Here is a 25261-nt window from a genome sequence, read left to right as displayed (position 1 = left end):
TCACAGCACTGACAGGCGGCCCAGTCAGTCCTCGTACAGCAGCCTCTCCCACCTGCAGCCCGAGAGCAGATCACCCCTCTGCGTACCGACGACAAATGATTTAGCAAAGGCAGTGTGAAGGTATTTCCCTTGTACAGTCAAACCGATCTACTTCTACTTTATTTTAACAATTTATTTGGACCGTTTATTCTTTTCTTGTTCACAATCACAGATATTTTAGTGACAGTTTCTGAACTTGTCTGAATTTATTTCATATGAGAGATTACTGCACATTCACTATCGTTACACATCTATAATGATATACTGTATTCAAACAGCAATAAATGTAGTTAAATAAACATGCTTATATAAAGTGTAGTGCAATTATAAATATCCCTTTATTAACCATATTCTGTTAAACAGAAACGGTAGAACGTGATGACGTCAGTGATATGCAAGTTGACGTATGACGTACCCCCCCCCCCTCCCCCCTCATCACGGGGCCCCGTCAGCGATCCCTGCAGGGGGGCCTCCGCATTTTGCGCTACGCCACTGGCTGCTGGGTTTGATTGTATGTGTTTAAATAGATGAAAATGTTGGAATGTGTGTGTTTGTGTGTGGGGGGAGGTCTGTGGATTTTCTGATGCAATATGTAATTGTTTTGATAAGTCAGTACTTATGCTGTCTTTATTAGGGTGCGAATTATACATTGACAATCGGTGGGAGGTCAACTTTTTCGGTAATGTTATTTTGTGAAATACATCCTTCAGTAAATCAATGTGTGTATTTATTTAGATGACATATTTTATTAATTCGTTCATTTTCTTTTCAGCTTAATCCCTTTATTAATCTGGGGTCGCCACAGCGGAATGAACCGCTAACTTATCCAGCACATGTTACACACGGATGCCCTACCAACCACAACCCATCTCTGGGAAACATCTATACACTCTCATTCACACTCATACGCTACGGAGAACTTAGCCTACCCAATTCAACTGTACCGCATGTCTTTGGACCATGATGAAACCGGAGCACCCCACATGTACACAGGGAGAACATTCAAACTCCACACAGAAATGCCAAATGAACACATATACTTTGCTACTTCAAAGACGTAATGGGCTTTTCCATCTGTCTCGTGCTGAACGCAGTCAACCAATCACTACAGACTGGGTCTTTGAACCAATCACAGCAGATTAGCCTTATGCCAAGGAGGGGTTTGGGAACAACTGAATCACTGTACTAATCATAAAATAAGACACACATACACAAATACTTGTTGATTTTGGTGGTTTATGAGAGCATTCTCCAAAGGCTTAATGTGTTTTATACAGTATAAACTGCTTATTACAGTATCACCTCACCCTTACCCTACCTCTAAACACAACCCTTCACCTCATAAACCACCCAAACAAACACATTTACATTTACATTTACATTTAGTCATTTAGCAGACGCTTTTATCCAAAGCGACTTACAAATGAGGACAAGGAAGCAATTTACACAACTATTAGAGCAACAATGAATAAGTGCTATAGGCAAGTTTCAGGTCTTTAAAGTCTAAGCAGAAAAGTATTAGTAATTTATTTATTTTTATTATTATTATTATTATTATTTTTTTTTTTTTGGGTACAGTTAGTGGTATATCCAGAGAGGCAATTGCAGATTAGGAAGTGAAGTGGAGACTAAATAGTTGAGTTACACACAACTATTAAACTATTAAATAGTTAAACACACACACACACACACACACTTATATATGTGGTTTATGGGGATCCTTCGTATGCATTATGTAATTTTTGCTGTAAAAACCTCATCCGCTTAATGTAACTGTATATACTATATATAAATATATTATATATATAAAGGAAGATTCTGTGGCAGATTCTGAAGGTGATATGATTTTTAAGGTTTTGGAATTACTAGAATACATAAACCACCATTGCTTTATTAACATTGTCATACCAACATCATACCTAAATTGTTCCATCCCAAATTTGGAATAAATTCTGAACAAATTATGTATGTAAATTCAAGTTTGGAATAAATTTTAAATATTAAATATAAGTGTTAAATATATATATATAAAAAAAAAAACAACAACATCACCAAAGCCTTATTTTACCTTCATTTTGGTTGTTAAAATGTAGAATTTTCTTTAAAGTTTATAAAAGAGTAAAATTACACAATTGTATAGATGTAAAATAATGTCAGATGTTAATAAAAGGTTCCTCTAGTGCCATTATTTCCTGCATTGTTGTATATTCGGTACCTTTCAAAGAACTGTGCAGGGCTAATAGTTCTCAGAAACTCAGATAGTGAGTGAGACTGAAACAATATCACACTGAAATCACCATTTGTGTTCTTGGCAAATAGAAATGAAATGAAAAACCCTATTGTCGTTGTTTTCTCATCCGAAAGCCAAATATTACCCTCTTTGTCTCTGTCCGTCTGTCTCTCTCTCTCGCTTAGTGTGAAACATTAGCTTGACATAATAATTTCTATTGCCAGATCTGTACTACGTGACACAGCAATTATATTAAAATACAGTGTATAATTAACAATGAAGTAACTAAGAAAGTAATAAAATGATCATATAAGAGCAGCAGTAAAATAGCCGACATCTGTCTGTCTGTCTGTCTGTCTGTCTGTTTTTCTATCTTGCTTTTCTGTACATTTCTGGAATTCCTCCCAGCTTGGCTTGGATTAAGACTTTGGAACATTTGTGTGTGTGAGATGTGTGCGTAATCTGTCAGAATAATTGATTTAGTTTATTAACAGTCCTGAGAGAGGGAAAGTGTGCCATGTAATGAAGAACGAGAGCGCTTGTGTCTGGCATTAATCATATTTTCCTCATCTGTACTATTTCAATAATGACGCTAATTGAAAAGGAACTCATTTACTGGAAACAGGAACTGAAGCATGTTTGTATGAATATAAAAAAACGATATCACACAGTTTTACAAAGCTTTTGATACTGTAGACTGAATTGAAATTGTCTATACTGTTTGTCAAATGAGTGGATTTCAAGAATTCAGAATATTATGGCGAAGTCTCGTGACTGCCTACAACTGTTTTACTGTTTTGACTATGCATATACACAGCAAATTCATCAGAGTTAAATTCTCGGTGTTGAAGCATTTCAGAGTAAAGTGTTGACGTTAAAGAGTTAGATTTTGATAAATGAATATAATAAGAGTTAGAATTGATTTTATTCAGTGCGAAATCAAGGAGTTATCTTTTCAACACTTGGTGGTGTTATTTCCAACATCCGGGAATTCATGCAGCCCCAGTCACTGAAGAATTTTCCAGACGCCATTTGGTGAGTCAAACTACCTAAATGTTGGTATTTTACTGACTTTCTTTAAGGAAATACAGTTGTAAACATATTGTTAAGTTAATAACTTTAGAATGGAGTGACAATTTTAAACTTTTGCGGTTCATTCATGGTCGTTTGTGTATCTAGCTTAACTGCATTACTATTCTCTTTTCAAGAATGTTTTTATATATGCTCACGCATACATAGTGCATAAAAACATCAAATGTACATGTTCAACACATTTCTGTCACGCTTAATGCCATTTTGTGCGTTGTTACCCATCTGTAAAATAAAATCGACACTTCTCCTTTAATTCGAAGCAAACTAGCGAGGGAATCCCCGGAGCCGCCTAACGTTAGCCTACTCTGCCCAGATGCTAACGGCAACACAGGACGGTTTCCATAAGCTCTGGAGAGTTTCTAAAACATATCTGGTGAGTAAATGAACATATGCTTACTTGTAAAAGGCTTCCTGATTAAAACATATGATTGTTTGTTATTCGTGTACGTTAATTTGGTTATTTTAAACACCGCGGCCCTTTTAAACTGGTTCATTCGTGGCCGTCCATATAACGTTACTGTTAGTCCATAGACTCGTGTGATAACGTACGCTTGAATTATATTAAGTGTTGACAACCATTAAAGTCGGAATGTTAACATTAATGTCTTTAAATGACCGCGTTTGCACTTTCTCAGACATTTAACGTTACAGAAGTCTCCCGGAAGTTGCGGGACTAACGTTAACATTATCCCGCAAATGCACAGAGACTCCCAGATGCCCAAGTAGATGCCCGCAAATGAATGATAATCTCCCGGAAAGCGCGCGTCTCCCGCCTGGTCATTAAACACTTTGCACACCCCTCTCCACCGCATCCCTCCCAGCTCTTTAGGTACGTCGCGCGCAAGTCACCCCCACAGCTCTTTAGGTACGTCGCGCGCAACTCATTGCTCTTCAGGTACTTATCTCTCCCGCTACCTCCCGCAAATCAACTCTGTATCCCCCGAAAATGACTTCTCCCAACTCCGGATGTCTGACGTAAGTAAGTTAGGCTATTTCTGAAGTCAGGAACATCTTAGTCAAGCTTTTTCTCCAGCATGATATTGTGCTTAAAACTATAGGCTAAACTTAGCATGTACTATACACAACATTTCCGTTTTATTAAAGACAATTTAGTGCGTTGTAAACAGCCACCTGTCTGTAAAATTAATCAACTGATTCATATTTGAGCAGCCTAATGATGATACAGATTTGATTTGTAGATTTATTATCAATAATCAACATCTGAATCAAAAGATATCTGAAAAAGTGTGAGGCATACTTTGTGATGTTCATCTCTCTTTTTTATCTGAAGGCTATGCATATGTGTTAGATACTAATGTGTTGTTGTTTTTTAACAGCCACAGTTCTCTATACAATAACACAACCCTGTGACGGTGGCTGATAAGAGACGGATGGTGTATTTTTATTTTTGTGGTGATGATAATGAAGGTATGTTTGATAAAGTTCTGTATTTATTTTCACAATAACCTGAGAGGGTATTAGAGCATTAGAGAATAACAAATGACATGAAGGTGATAAGTTTTGTATTGTGGGTGAACTGTTACTTAAATAATGTTTTGCTCTTTGCTTTGCACTTTTCCTCTTCTGCTTATCCTAATATTTTAGATTATATTTGGACCTGAAACATCTGCTAGACTCCAGGAAAGGTGGCGTCAATACTGGACCTGAAAGGGCCTAGCAAGTTGAATCTGGTAAAGAAACACGCACGCGCACACACGCGCACACACACACACACACACACACACACACACACACACGCATGCACACACTTACAGAAAACTGTAAGTTTATGAATATTTTTTACACTGTGGCCAATATTTTGGGGAAGTCAGCATCACTAAATGATATAAAAGATTTTAAGCTCCTCTAAATTTTGCTCCAAGTGTTGTGTTAAATTCAGGATTCTGGACAGACAGCTGCCTGTTTTTCCAGTTCTAGTCATAGTGGTTAACCTAATTGTTTTTGGAGATCCAACAGTGATATATGTGTTTTTTCTACTTTTCCATAACCTGTCACCTCAACCAGCTGGGAGAGTCAAGTTGTGGATCATCATGAAGATTTTCAAAAGGTGAGTTTAGATTTCTTGAATGTTTTATTTACTTTAAATGTTCTTTTAAATATATCATAGAATTTGATTGCAATTTGTTTTCAAACATTTTTCTTAGTCATGAAGGAGTCTTGAAGAGTTCTTAGATGAGCATCACCCTATATCCGTGCATCAGGAACCACCAGACGAGCGATCAGCAGCTGCTACATCGTCATGGATAAAAAGGTCATCCTGTGGCTGGGAAGCACTTCATTCACAGGACATGCTTGATGAAATTTCCTAGCTCCAGTTTGTTTTCACACAAGTTTACAGCATTTATACCTTCATTTAAACTGCTGTGTTTGATATGGAGGACCAAGGAAACACCAGAAGTGAAAGATTTGCAAGCCAAGTTGTTTAAAATGTGATTTCATAAGAAAACTATGCGTTCAGAAGAAAACTATGAGTGACGATATACTGAACTTTCAAATTGCTCTGATGAAACATCAAGTTTGGACCAAAGGACTAAAACAGCCTTTTTGAGCACTGGTCATACATATTTTGTTGATACTGTCTGTACTAATAAAAGATTTAAAGCATATTTGACATTGTTGCATTTTAAAAACTGAATGAATTGTTGAAGTGGTGAATGTTTTCAAATAAAATGTTTTTTCTTTTGTAATTTACAGTCTATTTGACCTTTTTACCATATTTACACTCAAGAGAGTTGAATAAAATAATATATTACACCAGGCGGTGTTAAATATAGTTAAATTTTTTAACTCTGCCCAGAGTTAAAATTAACCCTTACTTCGGTGTCAATGTGCCAACCCTTTTGAAAGTGTTGATTTAACTCTGTTTTGAGTGGACCCCATGAGACACTTTCAAAGTGTTGAAATTAACACCCATAGAGTTGTTTTGGGTCCCCATATTTTGCTGTGTATATTGTGTTTAATATAAATGATATTTAGATTGATGCTCTTTACTATATTATTGTTTGATTGTTTATTTTTTGTTTTATTGTATTTGCTCTGTAAGTCTATTGTTAAATTTTTCCTTCAGTTTCTTTATTAGATTAAGAGTAATGGGCTATATGCACAGCTCCTGTTTTTCAGCCAATGATAAACTTCTAGTAAAGGCTTTATGTGACTATTTTCAATTTCATAAGGTTTCTTTTACAGCATTGACGTTGTAATGTAATTCAAATATATTTTTTTCTATAGACTTAAGAATCCATTTTGTTGTTAAAGCAAAAAAGAGACGAAAGATGGTTTAAATGCAGGTGCCGTCATAAGTAGGGTTGGGTATCTTTTTTTTTTTTTTGATACCGGTGCTAAATCGATACTTTGAAAATGGTACCCGTGCCAAAACGGTGCCTGAACCAGTACCTTTTAGCCACAAAATTAATTGACATAAATAATAAAAAAAATAATTTATATATATATATATATATATATATATATATATATATATATATATATATATATATATATATATATATATATATATCACTATCATAAAATGGTACCCATGCCAACACAGTGCCTGAACCGATACCTTTTAGCCACAAAATTAATTGAAAAAAAGAATGTAATACTTTTTTTAATATAAATCTATATCACTATCATTATAATTGAACCATATAAATATGTATTTATAATAAGTTTAAAGTAAACATCAACTCATATTTTTATATTTCAATTGCATTAATATATTTATTTTGATCATTTGTTTGTTAGCATAAATGCAAGATTTGCATTATGCTATAAACATTACATTAGCTTACTACTAACCTGTGGAAAGGCTGTCATCAAAATCAGAAGCCCCTTTTTTCTGGGTTTGGGGACTACTTGTGACTACTTTTACATGGACATCAGTGATCTAATGATTTGCCTTAATCTTAATAAGACAATAATATTATTCAGGTGTTTACATGAGTTGCTTTTTGAACGTTACATTCATGATTCCCAGTTACATTTTATAACACATAGATCCATCAACGTCATTGCGTCACCAGCCTATAAATGTTTCCTCCGCAGTTTGTGTCTGTTGTCCTTTAAGATATTAAAAAAATCTCTGTTAACGTGGTAGACTCTTGATCAGAGTACTGTCTTATCTAAAATTAATTTCCATATTTCAAAGACATGGCGTGAAAAAATTAGTTTTGATTTGAGTTTGAGCAGTTGATGACATGCGTTATAACCCTCCAATCACACTGGTGTGATTGTATGCGTGAAAGGGTTAAATCATAAGAAGTAAACAGTTTGCATGACTCACTCTAATAATACATCCGCACAATGGCTTTGCTCAGAGTTGTGATTTTAGCACCAACCCTCCAAAGGTTTACGTGCATTAAAGGGCAATTCCCTGTGGAAAACTTGCAGGCACTTTTCTATTCAATCTCTTTATTCAGTGTTGAGAGACAGGAGACATAAAGATGTCAAGTGCAGAGAGAATAGGAAAGTACAGTGAAGCATTAATGCTGACCTTGCAGAGACCGAGAGAGAGAGAGGTAAGACAAAGTGGAACATCAAAACCATTAATGCAGCACAGAAAATATTGCCAATACACAATGTCTATTACTGTTCCATCATCCGATGATGAGGTGTAACATCATTTGTAGAGAGTCATAATTGGGGTTGTCAGTTTAGCAATCATTTAAGATTATTTTCATTTTTCTTCTTTAAATTTACACTACAATTAAATCAAACCAGCAGATTTTGTAAATGTGTTCTCCATTTGCTCTGCTTACACGAAGAAGGATTTCATTAGCCCACCGTTCCAATATGTAGACGGTTTGTCTGTAATTACATTCCATGTACTCATTATTCTCTAGTTATATAGTATTATATTAAGTTATATTTTAGTTTTTTTTTTATATTTTTTAAAGGAAACACACAATGTAGCTCATTTTATATAGATTCATGGAGATCATTCACTCAGCTGACTGAAAGATTCACTTACACTTGTTTTATTTCATAATGAATTGGGTTTTAAATGGATGCTTAAATGAAGGTTAAAAATCAGTCACTGATTTAATTCTAAAGTGAATCAAATAGTTGAATGAATCGTTAAACTGGGCGATTCTTTCATTCACTTGTTTTATTCTGGAATGAGTTGAGCATGAATGTTTCAGCTTGTATTTATTGCCAAAGAAATTATTTGAATTTGTAATTCACACATTCTCTTGAATTATGAAATGGATCCGTTTTTGAATGAATTGATTTAGTGAATGATACACTCACTCTGGTTTTATTAATATACTTAAGTCATATTTAATGTTTCTGAAATAAATCAGTTGACTGAATTTTTAACTCACTTGCTCATTTGCTCACTTGCTTTATTTCAGAGTAAATCACTCTTTCATTCATTTTATTCTAAAGTTCATTTATTCATGCATTTCCTTTGTGGGTTAGTCCCCTTATTAATCAGGGGTCGCCACAGTGCAATGAACCGCCAACTTATCCAGCATGTGTAGCGCCACTGTTTCACCTTTATTCTGCAATAAATCAGTTTTTAAATCTGTTTGATTCACACATGAACTTGTTATTTCTGCAAGTAATCAGGGTTTCTTTATTGAGTGAATGATTCAATCACTTTTTCATAACAGAATGAATCAGGATTTGAACAAATCATTTGAGTGAATGATTCACTCACTTTGTTTTCAAGTTGAGTATGTGGTTCACTCAGTCCACAGTGAATTAGTTTGAAATGAATTAGTTTTGGGGGGCAGCACGGTGGCTCAGTGGTTAGCACTGTCTCCTCACAGCAAGAAAGTAGCTGGTTTGAGTCCTAGCTGGGCCAGTTGGCATTTCTGTCTGGAGTTTGAATGTTCTCTTCGTGGTGGCGTGGATTTCGTGTGCTTCGGTTTCCTACACACTCTAAAGAAATGCAGTATAGGTGAATTGAAAAAACTATTAGCCTGAGTGTGTGTATGAGTGTGTATGGGTGTTTCCCAGTACTGGGTTGCAGCTGGAAGGGCATCTGCTGCGTAAAACGTATGCTTTAATATTTAGTATTCGTTGAATGATTACTGACTGACCTGTTTTTATGCAGAATTAATACATCCTTAAAAAAAAATGGTTGAGTGAATGATTAAACTGCTCACTTGATTTAGTTACTATAAACTACACCATCTTTCTATAATGAGGCATAAAATAAATTGATAAGATTTAATAATTAAAGTTGTCAATTTAGCAAAAATGTTAAATCATTTATCATTTTTCGCCGTACATTTACAGTATCATTAAATCAAATGCACAGATTTTGTAAGTGTTCTCCATCTGTCTGCTCTGCTTTCATGAGGAAGGCTTTCATTAGCCCTCTTTATCATTGTGCGGAGAGTTTGTCTCTTTTAATGACACCTCCTGCCATCTCATCCCGTTCTCCTAATTACCCTGTATTTTACTTAACAGCCGGAGAAAGAGGAGGGTGGCCGGTCCGGGATCTGAGGATCAGGCCTGGATAATCATTGTTCTAATTGCTTGTGTTACATGTAAAGACCTTTTTAAAAAAAGACTCATTTAGAAAACAACTCAATTAGCATATTCAGATGTGAATCAAAAGGGCTTACAGACAGCTGATGCAGGGAGTCAAACCTCAGACTGTTTTAACAAAAGGATTAAATCAATTAAATCTGGTATTATTCCTGTAATACTGGCAATTATATAGATACTAATTAGTAATTAATATATTAATTATGTTTTTCACCGTTTCACTGTTTTTCATTCTCATGCCAGTGCTTTCAGTATAGTTCAATTTGAGTGGCATTACATTGTTATAATACAATTTAATAATATAATAATGATAATAATAATCATCATCATCATCATCATCTTCATGATAACAACAACACTAATAGTAATAATAATAATAATGCTAAATAATAATGCTAAATAATAATGCTAAAATATTTTCTCAATTGAAAGTATTATTATTAATTTTATTATTAATATTTTGCTAAATATTATCTAAATTGAAATTATTATTATTGTTGTTGTTATTATTATTATTATTATTATTTTGTTAAAATATTTTCTGAATTTATATTATTATTTTTATTATTGTTATTAATATTATTATTATTTATAATAATAATAATAATAACAATAATAATAACAATAATAATAATAATAATAATAATAAATAATAATAATAATAATAATAATAATAATAATAATAATAATAATAAATTAAACTAGTAATATTCCTGGGCGACATGGTGGTGTAAAAGCTATTACTGTTGCCTCACAGCAAGAAGGTCGCTGGTTCTATCCTCAGCTGGGTCAGTTGGCATTTCTGTGTGGATTTTGCATGTTCTCCCTGTGTTCGCGTGAGTTTCCTCTTGGTGCACTGGTTTCCCCCACAGTCATGTGGTATAGGTGAATCGGGTATAAATTGTCCATAGTGAATGAGTGTGCATGAGTGTGTATGGATGTTTCGCAGAGATGGGTTGCAGCTGGAAGGACATCTTCTGCGTAAAACATATGCTGGGTAGGTTGGCGGTTCATTCTGCTGTGGCAACCCCAAAATAACAAAGGGACTAAGCTGAAAATAAAATAAATGAAAGAACTAATACTACAAATTTACTGTACACTGTATATAACTATGCATTTCCTCACCGTCTTAAGTTAAACTGAGTCCCTTATTCAGTGATGCCCACAAGACAGGGGTTAATTTGTGCAACATTTATGGCCATTAGCTGCTCAGCCATGGCCCAGATTTTCCAGACTCTTTCTGAAAGGCCCCTTCATATGATATCTTAAATGACTCTATAATGGCTCTAATAAGAAGAAATGTGATCCGGTCTATTCACTCCTCTAGGATCTCATGACGTAAATCAATGCAGGTGCTGCGGTGTGTAATCATTTTATCATTTTAACCTCTGAAAAGATCAAATAATGGGAAGAGGGAGAGTGTTTATCTCACATATTAAGATGGGATTTGATTTTGAACCCAGGTCCTGGAGCAGACTCAACAAAGACTGTATCACTTGAGTAACATGACATATATTAATATTCCACCAAGTCAAGAAATGTGCAAGTTTAAAGTGTCTTGTCAGGCCTGGAGCAAGAATATTTAATGTCAAAAATTGTCAAAGGACTCTTAAAAGCTGTCATGCCTTTTAAACAACAACTGATCATGATTTTTGAGATCTTTGATTTTTGGAAGAAAAAAACTTTACATAAACTTTTTTTTCTACTCTACTCTGATGTACAGAAATGAATTAATAAAAAGTATTGATTCAGAGAAATTTAGGAAGTGTAAATTTAGGTAGTGTACTACAAATGTTACTCATAACTGTAAAACCCAACAGTCAACTTTATCAAATGAAAGTAGCATAGTTAATTCAACATCTACTGATTGTTTATTCTACTCATTTTTAAAAGAGTTTTGAACTCAGTGTTAAAGGTAATAAGTTAATTAAATACCTTATTACTTCAACATAATTGGAGAAAGTTTACAGTACTCAAATATATTTGTTTTTTACTCAAATGGTTTGTTGCAATCGGTTTCCTAAAACAGTTTGAGTTGCCTTAACTTATCGGGCTTTACAGTACTCAGTTGGTTTGAGTTCTCTTCATTTATTGGGTTTTACTGTGCTCAAATTGCTTTTTTTTCCCAAATGGTTCACATTACACATTAGGATCAGTTTTTTTAACTTAAATGGTTTGTTGCAATCAGTTTCCTCAAATAGTTTGAGTTAACTTAACTTATTGGGTTTTACTGTGTAATTCAGTGTCAAAAAATATTTTATTGTTTGTATAATCATAATACATTTAAATGGCAGTTTTTCTTAAGGAAACAAAAACATTTTCTACTACACTAGTGTTAAGAATTCACTGTGAATAACAATAGTTATTTATTAAAAATAAAAACATGAATACAGAGTATAACTTTATGTATTATTATAATAATAACTTAGAGCTCTTTAAAAAAAAAACGAAAGAAATACTCAAGACATGCTTCTGAAACTGTTTTACTCTTGTTTGCTGATTATTAATTTGAATATAATAAAATAGAATAAAATCACTAGAATAGAATAGAGTAGAATAGAATAAAAAAACACTAGAATAGAATAGAATAGAATAGAATAGGATAGAATCGAACAGAAGAGAGAAAGAGAGAGAGGGCATCAGATTAGGAATCATTAGACTACCAGGAGAGCCAGAACTGCAAATGGTGCCTCTTGTAAAAAAAATAAAAATCAAAATATGAGTGTGAGAGAGAGAGAGAGTGAGAGAGAGAGAGAGAGAGAGAGAGAGAGAGAGAGAGAGAGAGAGAGAGAGAGAGACAGTGTGAAAATTTCCAACGCTTCAGCATTAAAGTGTCCATACTTGTGCTTCACTGGTTTGTAATTGATTCCCGGTGGTGTCTCCAGTCTCCAGTATGTCACTCAGTTTGTTTGACAGTTTGCAAAGGACAACTTAGCCTACAGCTATGATTTCGATAGCACACTTTATCCGTTTTTTTCCAGTTTATACCCTGCTAGTCATTTTTTGAGCACAGTTTCATAAATATCTGAAGTTGCATTTTGTGTGCACAGAATTTTCTACCTCTTATTTTCTGCATCCGAGACCTAAAGGCAGGAGCCTGGAGTTAGTCAGGAGTGGGCTTTTATTGCTCTCTGGGAGGATTTACAGCTAGTTTGATGTTTTTCTACATCATTTTCTACAGCATTTCAGGCTTAAATATTGATATTCTGAGACATTTCACTTATTCATGGCTATGCCTGTACTAATTCAGATACACTCCAGATTTTACAGCACGGTTAGCAAATCTTTTAATCATAGCAAACTAACGGTTGGAGTCACGTGGTTAAGCATTTGTTAATGCTTAGCCACCAAACCACCAAATTGCCATCAATTCGATGCCATCAAACTCACATCATCAGAGAAAAACTGCCATTCCTGTTCTGAAGCAAATAGTTACATTTTGGTAAAGATTACCAAAAGCTTTTCATAATGGATTAAGTAGCTCAGATTAATTGTTTATATTATCATAGAATAACAATGTCTGCTAGCAAAATAAACATTGTAAAATGTGATCATATGCAGACTTTAAATGCTAATATATTTGTTATGACTTTCAGTGGCTTCATTTTTGATTCAATTGATGACCTGAAACTCCAAACGAGTCGACCTGTGTGCACCTTGTGTGCGTTTTGCCATGACTTGATGTACAGTTTGACATTATGACAACTTAGATCTTAGAGTAGGACAGTTTTTACAGTTTGAAAAAAAAAATAATGCAATCATAAAGGCTTCTTAAAAATAAAATGGTTTAAGAGGGGCTTGACACAAAAAAGTTGGGGTCTCATTTATAAATGTAGCATATGCACAAAATGGGGTGGAAAATATTTCCTAGCTACTTCTTAAATATTGATTCAATTGAACTTAAATCATTCTATGATTCATTCATTAATAACTGAAAATGTATTCTGGTCTACGTTAACTTTTAGGAAGGTTTCTAACTTGAAGTTTTAAGGAAGGTTAAAGTTTTAATAATGAGACTCCTGATCCTCAAAGATGCTGTGTTTTTTTTGACTCTTCTAAAGCATAAAAATACCGTAATATGTTTGCAGATGTTAAAGAAACATGCTAAGTGAACATTCTTTTTCATATAAAAAATGATGCTAAAGTCAGATATTCTGCTTTGAAAATGTGAGTTACATGCCTGAACGACTGTCTTTGTTTTGTTCATTTAACCCACCCACTGCTAGTTTAGCCAATTATAGTTCAGCAGTCCGGGTTGCCTTGGTGGAAAACTGCATATTTTACTCATTCCGCCAGAAAAGCTCTTTGTTATGTATTTGTGTTTTTTGTGCTCTGTTTTCTCTGTGTTTTTTCTCTCTCTCTCGCTCTGTTCTCCCGTATCTGCTCTCATGTATTCTCAGGTTCCGTTCATTGGTCCATTCAGCTGTCAGTCATTCCTCCCCGGTTACGTCACTCTTACGTCACATCCAATGAGCAAAGACCACCCGTGTTAAAAGCGCGCGTCAGACCACTCGCTCTCTCTTGCTCTCTTGCTTGCATTTTTCTCTTTTGCTGTTTCGTCGCTTGTTTGTATTTACCGCGTGCGTTTTGAAATAACCCCGTCTAACTGTGTTTTGTTGTTGCTTGTTTCTGTGTGCACGTTATCCGTCCGTTATTCGTACATTGTTCTTAGTTTATCGTTGTTTACGAGGCTTGGACGAAGCGGACAGGTAAGAAGGTCACGTGACATACATTTCGCAACACTCAGGACTACTCTGCTGTCTAGTACACTAGGTTAGGGACGAGCGCCACTCCTTGTACTTTTGGATAGATAGATAGAGTAGATAGTTAGGACTCGGAAGATCTTCGTGTGTTAATTATACTGTTTTTCACATAGTTAGTTAGCTAGATGCTTCTGGGAAGTTAGATTTAGTTTGGGTTTTGTTCTTTTCATTTCTTTAGCGCCGCCCGCGCCCCTTCTGCCAGCTCTCTTGTTTTTCCCGTCGTTATTTGTTCAGTGTTGTACATATTGTAAATAATATATTTTTGCTTTACTTACTTTTTCTTTATTTTTGATTAATTCGTTGTTGTTGTTCACTTTGGGATTGTAAATAAAAGCACACATTTTTTGGCATTACTTTGGTTGTCTTTCCACTCATTCACTGTTTATATAAATATATTTTAATTAAATAAATGTCAAACCCCACACCCTAGACTAACATCAGGTATTTGTAACACTCTTAAAGCATGCGTCTATGAATGGAATGCGACCTTCGGTGGACAGTAGCAGACTCTGAAATGAGATGCAGATTCAGAGTTGCACATGAGGTAATTAATTTGTAAATAATATAAATATTACAAGCATAAACATTAGGTGAGCAGGTTACAGCAGCAATTTGCACCAGGCGAAACCCAACAAAAGTTTTAATGCAGCCATTCAGAAGCAAAGAATAGTGCACTCACTGCACCCTAATAAAATAGTAAGGTTTATAATCTAATTAATACATTTCAAACCTCTTTAACATTATTAAATGTACATGCTGAATCACTGATATGTGTTGGTTTGCATTATTTCACAGTTCTAAAGTTCAATTTCAAACGGTTTATTTTAATTTTAAGATCTGAAGTAAACTATCGGCTGTTGCATTCAGTAGTATTGCAATAAATGTTAATTAAAATGGCATTTAAACTCACACTATTAGCATTTAACACTGAATAAAGCACATGAGGTACCAGCTGTTGATGTCATCAATCTTGCAACCTGTGCTTGCATGTGTTATAAACCAGACATGAAATACCTTGTTAAACCACTGGGTGTCAAACTCACTCACTGCACCTTAAGGGAGGTTTAAGTGTTGGAAATTAAACCCATGATCCTTAATTTTGCAAACAGTGTATATTTTGATAGCTTGCATTATTATTTTTAAAGTGAATAAATAATCTGTGCAAGTTAATCCACTAAAATAAGTTTGTTTTGGTAGTCTTCAATGAAAGTTTGGAGTGGTGCTCCTGAGGGCTTCCATAGCAACTGCAAACTCTGTCTTTCCATTTGTTTGCTATGAGAGAATGATGCTCAATAGAAAACTCCGCCTCCAACTCGATATTTAGTTTCAGTTGAAAGTACATCAACATAAAAGTCTCTCCAACTTCTGGTCTTTAAAAGAGCCCAGGTTTTGATCTTCAGGTGTCGGTCGGCGTTTTAATGACTCGCGATGATGCCACTTTCACACTTAGACAAACATGCGGGTCTGCGTTTCTAATGGAAGAGCAGACAGATGGTCTATTACCACCAACCAAAGGAGCAACTTCAACAGAAAGAAGGCCACTCTCCACTAGAGGGGAGCAAATTAGCCGCTTGCAGATCACTTCACTGTGAAGTTCATCTAATGCTGTTAAGAGCCATAATTGCTCTGGTGGACGGGAGAGAGAAAGGCAGAGAAACTGAGAGCGAGATGAAGGAGGTTGTCTGGAAACGTATTAATCAGACAGCGCTCTTCGGGGAGAGAGAGAGAGAGAAAGGTTAGACGGGTTTGTTTTTGTCACGGAAGGCTGACTTTACGGCATAACAACCGCTTGTTTCTGTCGTACGTGCTTCAGAGGCATCTCTCCGTTGCGCCGTGTAAACACAACATGCTGTTTGTTTACTTGCTCATGATGTGTGCAAGAGGAGTGCGATTATAGATAGTACCTGAATGCTAATTGTGGAACTGCAACCTAATCAGACAACAACTAGCACACTTTAATTATCCAAATAATAACCCTGTGTTTGTGTGTGCGTGTGTGTGTGATTTATGCCACTTACCGCCTCTCTAAACCTCTCATTAGTTGTTATTGACTTGTCAGTGTTTGCAGATGTGGATTTGACACCTTTCCAAACGCACCAGCTGTCTGTCTGTCTGTCTGTCGGTCTGCTTATTTATTTATTGGATTACAGTAGAGGTATGCTTGTGGAAAAATCTGCTATATGACAGTTAGTGTTTCCACAATTACCGGTTTCGTAAAGCAATGTACATTTTCTGATGGTTATAATATTACTGTTTCATATTTTCATTAGTATTAACACCAATATGATGGATTATCGTGATTTTGGAAAATTTATTGTAAATTTTGGCACATAACTAATCACGACAGGTTGCATGGTTATAAAAAAAGTTATTAATATACTATATTTATATACAGTGGGGGAAATAAGTATTAAAACACATCATGCTTTTTCCTGGGAATAATATTTCTAATGGAGCTCTTGACACGGAATTGAAACAGATTTTGGTAAAAACTCAAACAAAAAAAAACATAAAAATAAAACAAAACAAACTAAATCTGACAAATTAGTTCTCTGTAATAACAATGAAATGACACAAGGAAAATGTACTAAACTTCAGAAATGTATTTAATACTTTATATAAAAGGCTTTTTGGTGACGGCAGCTTAAATACGCCTCTCATAAGGAGATTGATTGCTTAGATGTGAATTCTTCAACAGAGTGTAAAAATCTTAATGGTTCTGACGGGTTTCGCCTATCAAATATAATCATTATTTTGATTTTTCTATTGGATTCAAGTCTGGTGATTGGCCGGGACATTCTACAGGTTTATTTGCTTTCTTTAAAAGCATTTGAGAGTTTCCTTTACTGTGTTTTGGATTATTGTCTTGCTGAAATGTCCACTCTTGTTTTATCTTTAACATCCTGATAATGTAGATGTTGGACAGAAGCAGCAAATATTAATTTATTATGATGAAAGGCAGAGGGTTGCTGAAGAACTACTGAGAGATTTCAGCTGCTGTCTTGGCTTTCACTGCCTTTCTACACCTCCCTTTCTTCATTTGTGTAATACTTTTTCCTGGCATTAATTTTATTACGCATAACTTAATTAGTAAATTAATTAGATTTGTTTCTTTGCATATATTGATTTCTTTGGTTGTTATCAACATACGGGGAACATTTCAGGTCAATGGCATCTTTAGAAATATGTTTTCTGAGAAAAATAGTGACGTGTTCAATACTTTTTTATCCTGCTGTATATTGTATAGAGTTACATTTCTTTGTACTACCTTCATTTAAAGTCCTTGCTACACACTATTGAGAATACTGAGAATACTTCAGAATACTTCGCAAAATTAAATAGCAACAATTTTTTTCATTTTAAAGATGTTTCTGTCAAATTGCTCATTCCATGGCTTTTATAAAGCAGATGTATGCATTTTTGATTTTGTAAACAAAACATTTAAGCATGAATCCCTTTGTGGTAGTCTTCCAAGGGCTGGTTTTACAAACAATACCAAAAGCAATACATATGGAATTTTCATAATGTTACATCTCTAGTCAGAATTTAAAACTGTGTGAGAGATCTTTTCAGAAGGACAGTGAGCGTGCACTTTGGTTCTTTGGAGCTGACAAGATATTTGAAGGACATTCAGAGTTTGTTCCGATGACTCACCTATTGAGTGGCCTTTGCACTGAACATTTAGAGCATCATCGAGCCAGTGAATGTTCCACATATTGAACAAATATTATTGTTGTTGTTGTTGTGTCCAACCGTAAGAAAACAAAATAAGAAAGTGGCGATAAGATGATAATAAATATTAAAATATTAATAAATATTTGTAGAATTGATTCAATCAAATCAAAATATGTCATATTCGATTTTGAAATTGAACTAATTAAAATATATGAATAAAAATCATGGATATTATGTATATTAAAATTCATCAAAAAGGGAATATTCATTAATAATATCTGCAGAACTGATTCAAAGCTGATATGTATTTATTTTGTAATATTTTAAAATCTACTAACTGTGATACATTGTGCAATATATGTTTTTAATAATTTAGCTATTCATTATTGTTAATAATTTATAAAATATGATAAAATAACTTGTTTAGTAAAATAACTTGAAATCTCTTTAAAAAGACATTTAAATCCAAAATTTATTGTAAATGATTTAAGACGATTTCTAGGTAATAGTGATTCTTGCATCGGTAAACAAGACTGGTTAGACACAAAAGAGAAAGAAAAAAAAAAAAGTAAAACATCTTGAGGCAGATGTTGGAAAAAAATAAGTCCAGTTTCCAATTCGCTTTGACGTGCAGATTTGGCCAAGACTGTTCCGTCTGTCAGTGTGTTTAGCGCAATAGAGCTCAAGCTTTCACTTTATATTTATCTAATCTAGCTGCTCTCTGTGTTTTGCCTCGTTGTTTGGACTATTTCACTCAAAACAGTTGTTGTAGAAGTTGGCTTATGACGTGTATCTTTACCACAGTCATGCCAGAACTCCAGACTTATTTTCAGAACGAATCCCTCAACTCTCTTCAGCTCGCTTGAGGTAAGATGACATTGTTTACAGAGCATGTTTCTGTTAAATCTGCTGGAATTTTCTCTATTCAAGTCTAATTAGTGTTAAGGGAGAGTGAGAAGCTTCACATTACGTTGTTAGTTTAAGGCCCCTCAGAAGACTGCACTGGAGCAGGTGATGAGCTTTTTATGTCTGCTGTGGTTTACAGTATGGAAACATATTATACAATATATTGGGAATGAAATGTAATGGCACAAAATATAGTTCTAGAATCATCAGCTGGTTAACTGTTGTGTGTTGTTCTAAATGACTACACTTTCGTTATGTTAGTGGTTGTTTTTGCCCCATTGACTTCCATTATAATAACTTTTTTTCTTTGCAAATGTTCTTGATTGTTGGTGGTTTTTCCTGTTGGGACGAGGTAGAATTTGTCATTTTGATCATCAGTTGGCACCATTAACCTTTTAGATAGGCCTGTGGAAAAAGCTTCTGGCTTTCAAATGGAGTTCTATGGAGTTAAACAGCAAATTATAATGTACGTACATAAATACATTTACTATGTTTACTATGTTCTGAGAGTTGAGCTGCTGCTTTTGATTTTCTCAGACATATCAAGGTGTGCAAAGGTCTCTCTCAAACACATGCATACATACACAATATACTCTATGTAACTCCATATAAAAGCCAAAAAGTAAGCTTTTTTTGCACTGCAACTGATGATCAACAGTTTCCCAACAGTGTAAACCACCAACAAATTAGAATGCATGATTGTATGGTGTCATGCAAAATGTCATTATAATGAAAGTCAATGGGGCAAAAACTGCCATGAACATAACAAAAGGGTAGTCAATTTTCCCAGAGAATATTGTTGAGCTTTTGTAAATTTTCAAAGCATTTTCCCGAAATACGTGTCAAAGTAAAGTTGGTGCCCAAACACAGAGAAAGCTGTGGCCAAATTAAGACTCAAAATCACCCTAGATGGATGAGGGTTAACTGCATGAAGCTGCTTTGGAATCACAGAACTATAACTGTAGGGAAAGTTGGACAGGGAGGATATTTGATCCAGCTGTGTGTTAAGAGCGCCTTCGTGTGGAAATGAGTTCCGTGTGACACGTTGAACTTTTGGACATCACTTTGACACTTTAATGGCATAGCTGTAGCTTAGAGAATGCAATTTAGAATGGTAGAACTAAACTGTACAGCTAGTAGAGTATGGATAAACTATAGGAGAAGTATGAAGATTTGAGATAATGTGGACTGAGATCTCTCACACTGTGGCTGTTGCTGGCTAGACTTCATCAGCAAAATTTAATGATCTGCTTTCTCTACCTTGTTGCTAGGCAACATTGCCTGTTCGACACATGGGGCTCAAGCCATGGAATCCTGCAAGCGGACTGGCATGAGGTCACCGAAAAACATTGCACAGACAGATATTTGTGTGGCCTTTGTGAGATGTTTTTTTTCTTTATTTTTTTTTTACTCTTCCTCCGATGTGTTTTTGAATCCAAATGTATAACAATGTAGGCAGAAATTTATAACGCTCCTCAAAAGAGTATTGGATGGTGTACTCTGAGGTAATGTGCTATTGAACTACTCTTCTTTTGTATGGGTTGCACTTTTTTATTTTAATCTTTTGTTGTTGTTATCGTATAATAACAAACAGAGGAAAACAAAACCACAGCAATTAGGATCTTGAGCTGCACACAGTGATATGTGTTATAAATCAGATAAATTGGAGAATTTGCTATGAATGAATCACAGCTGCTAATAGCACCGTTTATTTTGATTCGGATAATCATCCAGATATTATGCTCATCTCTATCATTTAATTACACTGTGTTTCTAATGGAAGTTGTAGTCAAACATGCATCTCTTTGTAATTAAATTCAGTTTACCTACTGCTTTCAACAGCAAAATGCTGCTGACTTTTGCACAACTTATAATAAACCTAATTTGCATAAAAGGGACCTGTGTGTACGCAGAAAGTAAGGACAGTTGGTACAGCGCTATATCAGTGCAGAGAACATCTGGATCACAGGTTTTTTGTTTAAGGTGCACTAAGCAAATTTTTCCAAACATCATTGATATTTGAAGGCACCAAAGCAAATATTGCCATAACCCAACAGGACATCACCTGTTTTTGATATCTCCACTGTGGACCCTATTCACAGTGACAGTGTGACAGGGACAGTGATGTGACATGTTTAAAAGTCACCAGCAACCTAAATTGTTTAAAGTTTTTAATAGTTTGATAAAATGTACATATACAAATCTATTCTTTATATTATATAATCTTTGCATCAGAATACAAAAAATAATCACTGCTTATTCAAGGTCTTTCTAATACAGAGTCTATGGGCTGGACAGTAAATTTGATATTGTTTTCTCACTCAAAAAATGGTCTAGGCTGCTTGTTCAAATTATTTAAAATAATTTGAAACAACACAGTTCTTATGTTTTTTTCTGGAACAACTTTTGGTTTTATGTTCAGTCCACATTTGTAAAAATTATTAAGCTAACCTAATTTTAATGAACTAAATTAACTTAATCTTACTAAAATTAATTGGGTTGGCTTTCACTAGCAGTTTTTTTATGTTTTTATGGAAGACTTGATATCTATCGTTGAAATTTAAGTTTAATATTTGAGCTAATAGGAATGCAAAAAAATGTATGTGTTGTGTTCTCCCAGACTACCCAACTGTGACTACCTCCGCTGCTGAGAAACCCAGGAAACATGAAAAGGATCCATAGTTACCTAGTTTGACATTGTGGTCAAAATTGTTTTTCAAATATTACTAAGTGGACCATATTTTTTCCCCATTTTTGATTTTTTTTTAGTACAGTGAATGAAGCTGCATATTTATGGAAGACTGCTGGTGCTGGCTTGCAACAATAAATAATAGGGATGTAGCAATTTACAACATGTCAGCTAAAAATAAATTCAAATATATGATGATTTAAATTGGTTGGGATGTTAAGCATATTGCAATGTTATGAAGAGCAGGGATCATTGTATTTACTACAACCTCACTTAATGTGTGAAATAGCGGCAAGCAACTTGTAGCAAATAGTATAAAGCAATAGTGCGTGTGCATGTTGATATTGAGGAAGCTCACCCGCATTCAAATCAGGAAAGTGCTAAACCACAGCAATACACAAGCATTGCCATGACTTACTGTCATTGATTTAATTTGTTTTAACCCGTTAAAAAAATATATATATATAAAATGGTGGTGATTATCATTTAACAACATTGGAGATTGGACATTGACAGTAAAATAGGTGAACACAAAGTCTTAGTTTGTTTAAATTAAAGCTACTTATTTTTTTTAGATTAGATTTAAAAAATCTTTAAAAATTAAGTTAAACAGATCGCACTATTTTGTTTTTATTTTAATAACATTGTAAAGAATTAGATCATGAGCTTGGTATTGTGAATCATATTCACCTTATTCTTCGCCGACGAGCGGGCGCGGTCATTTGAATCTTTTTGGCTCAAGACTTCCGGTCTCATTCACTTCCATTCATTTTTAGACATTAAAAACTGCTCGTTTTGCTGTTTGATGTTACAAACTGATATTTTATTATTATATTATTCTACTTGGTCTGTAAAGTCATGCAAACATTTTGTTTGTAGAGCAAATAGTTTGATAATTTTCTGCCATTTATCATTCCTAGTCATTTCTCCCGTAGGCGACTGAATAGGAAGTTCTAAAACAACCGCGAAAACAGGCGCATGTCTGCATTTTAGATGAAGGTCAATAGAACTAAGAGATGAGTGCATCATTACATTCCTTATAAACAAGCAAACAAACAAACAAACAAACAATCAAAGAATTTGTCATTTAAAAACCGAGGTAAGCTCTTTCCCAAGACATCATTTTGGCCTTCACAGGTGCACATTCACACTTAAAAACATTCACTTTGTTGTGGAATCTATCTAAATGTCAGCACTCACACTGAAACATCTCTTCTGGAGAATAATAGGCAAAGCAAAATAAAAACAGAGTAAGCAACGATCACAGCATAAACCATTGATGGAGACTATCGAACACTGTGAGTGATGAGCTGCATTACTTTTGTCTAAGCTATTGATTTGACATCAGCATTAAAAAGCAGATGATGTTAAAAAGGAGTGCAGGATCTGGTGCTGTGTTTAGTGGAGTGTTTGAATGTGTAATGAAGCTCAGCACTCCTGAGGCGTTAGTGCGGATTACTGCCCATGACTCACTGCTGCTGGAGAGAAAGACAGAGAAAGCTGCGGGTTAAAAGGGTAAACTGATAGAGAGTGTGTAATAAGTGGGGGGCAGAGCTCTTCTTTAGAAGCTTTTGTAACGATGTGTGTGTGCGCTTCAGTGTGTATGTGTGCTGGTGTATTAGCCTGTGGGTGAAGAATCAGGTCATGTGTCACAGTGAATAGACGAGCCCTCAGTATGAGAGCATTGTTCATACTGCAGCCTTACTCAGCAGTAGAAAACATGCTGTCTACAAACACACTCTGTTCACTAACAATACACAGCCTGTAGAATCCACGGCTCGGTGTAAACTGTCACCTTGCACTACAGCTCACTAATCACCATACTGTATAGCATACAGTTTACATTACAAATGAATGAAACACATAGTACTTCAAGGAATTCTGTTGCTGGTTGTATCATAGGAATTGGTTTCTTTGCACAAATTGATTAAGATCGTCATTAACTGACTCATGATTTAGTGATTTATTCATTAAAATGCTTTTTTATGGTAAGAAAGAATTGGTTTCTTTCAACATATTGGCAAAATAGATGATTGACTCACTTATGAACAGTCAAATGAATCAGTGACATCCATAAAAACAGTGGCTTTTACTGAAAATCAGTTTCTTTGAACATTGACTGAGTGAATAATTAAATGACTCACTCATAAAGATTCACATGTTTCATGCCTACATATATCAGTTTTGAAGCAGCTCTGAGAATGATTCAATGACTCATTCAGTGAAATGACAAGCAGTTTTTGGCACCTACAATAGGTTTGATGTAATATGGAGTAAAAGAATCAGTTTCTTTGCACAAATCGACAGAGTTTGTAATTAACTGACTCATGATTTAGTGATTTACTCATAAAACAGTTGCTTATTTTATAGTAAGAGCTAGGTTTTTTCAACATATTGACTGAATAATTGATCAACTCACTTATGAAAAGTCAGATGATTCAGTGGCACTCATAAAGACAGTGGCTTTTACTTTAAAATCAGTTTCTTTAAAGATTGAGTGAATAATTAAATCACTCATTCAGAAAGATTAACATGTTTCATTTTAAAATATATTTATATATAGTATAGTTTTGAAGCAGCTGTGAGAATGATTCAATGACTCATTTAGTGAAACGACAAGCAGTTTTTGGCACCTATAATACTTTTTATGTAACATGGAGTAAAATAACTAGTTTCTTTGCACAAATTTACTGAAATAGCAGTTAACTGCCTCATGATTTAGTGATTCACTCATAAAACAGTTGCCCATTCTATTGTAAGAATCGGTTTCTTTCAACATATTGACTAAATAATTGAGCGATTCACTCATGAAAAGAACTCTTAAAGCCAGTGGCTTTTACTGTAAAATCAGTTTCTTTGAACATTCAAGAACTAAATGACTCACTCATAAAGAATCACACATTTCATGCTAAAATATATTAGTTTTGAAGCAGCTGTGAGAATGATTCAATGACTCGTTTAGTGAAATGACAGACTGAGATGGTAAAAAAACTGTTGCTTTTTCATGGTAAGAATTGTTTTTTTTCAACATATTGACTGAATATATAATTGACTCACTCATGAAGAGTCAGATGATTCAGTTATGCTCTCAAGACCAGTAGCTTTTACCGTAAAATCAGTTTCTTTGAACTTTGACCGAGTGAATAATTAAATGTCTCACTCATAAAGATTCACACATTTCATGCTTAAATATATTAGTTTTGAAGCAGCTGTGAGAATGATTCAATGACTCATTAAGTTAAATGACAAGCAGTTTTTAGCACATACAATTCTTTGATATAACATAGAGTAAAAGAATCAGTTTCTTTGCACAAATTTACTAGGATAGTAATTCACGAACATTGC

General features: G+C 34.6%; 1 protein-coding gene and 1 long non-coding RNA gene across 24 annotated transcripts in view; both read left to right on the top strand.

Moving 5' to 3' along the window:
• auts2a (activator of transcription and developmental regulator AUTS2 a) overlaps positions 1–25261 on the top strand; it is a 760542-nt gene that overhangs the window by 285215 nt on the left and 450066 nt on the right. The window lies entirely within an intron of this gene.
• On the top strand, positions 3621–6069 carry LOC147842105 (uncharacterized). 2 transcript variants are annotated; one of them, XR_015501270.1, is made up of 5 exons: positions 3621–3734; positions 4699–4789; positions 4967–5052; positions 5387–5429; positions 5527–6069. It is a non-coding gene; the product is annotated as an uncharacterized LOC147842105 (long non-coding RNA). The 2 variants fall into 2 exon arrangements; XR_015501269.1 differs by having other exon boundaries at positions 5535–5672.

This window comes from Danio rerio, chromosome 10 (genome assembly GCF_052040795.2).
Source record: "Danio rerio strain M-AB ecotype USA chromosome 10, GRCz13ab, whole genome shotgun sequence".
Lineage (NCBI taxonomy): Eukaryota > Metazoa > Chordata > Actinopteri > Cypriniformes > Danionidae > Danio > Danio rerio.
Note: the sequence above shows the minus strand (reverse complement) of the source record. Positions and strands in the feature narration are given on the sequence as shown.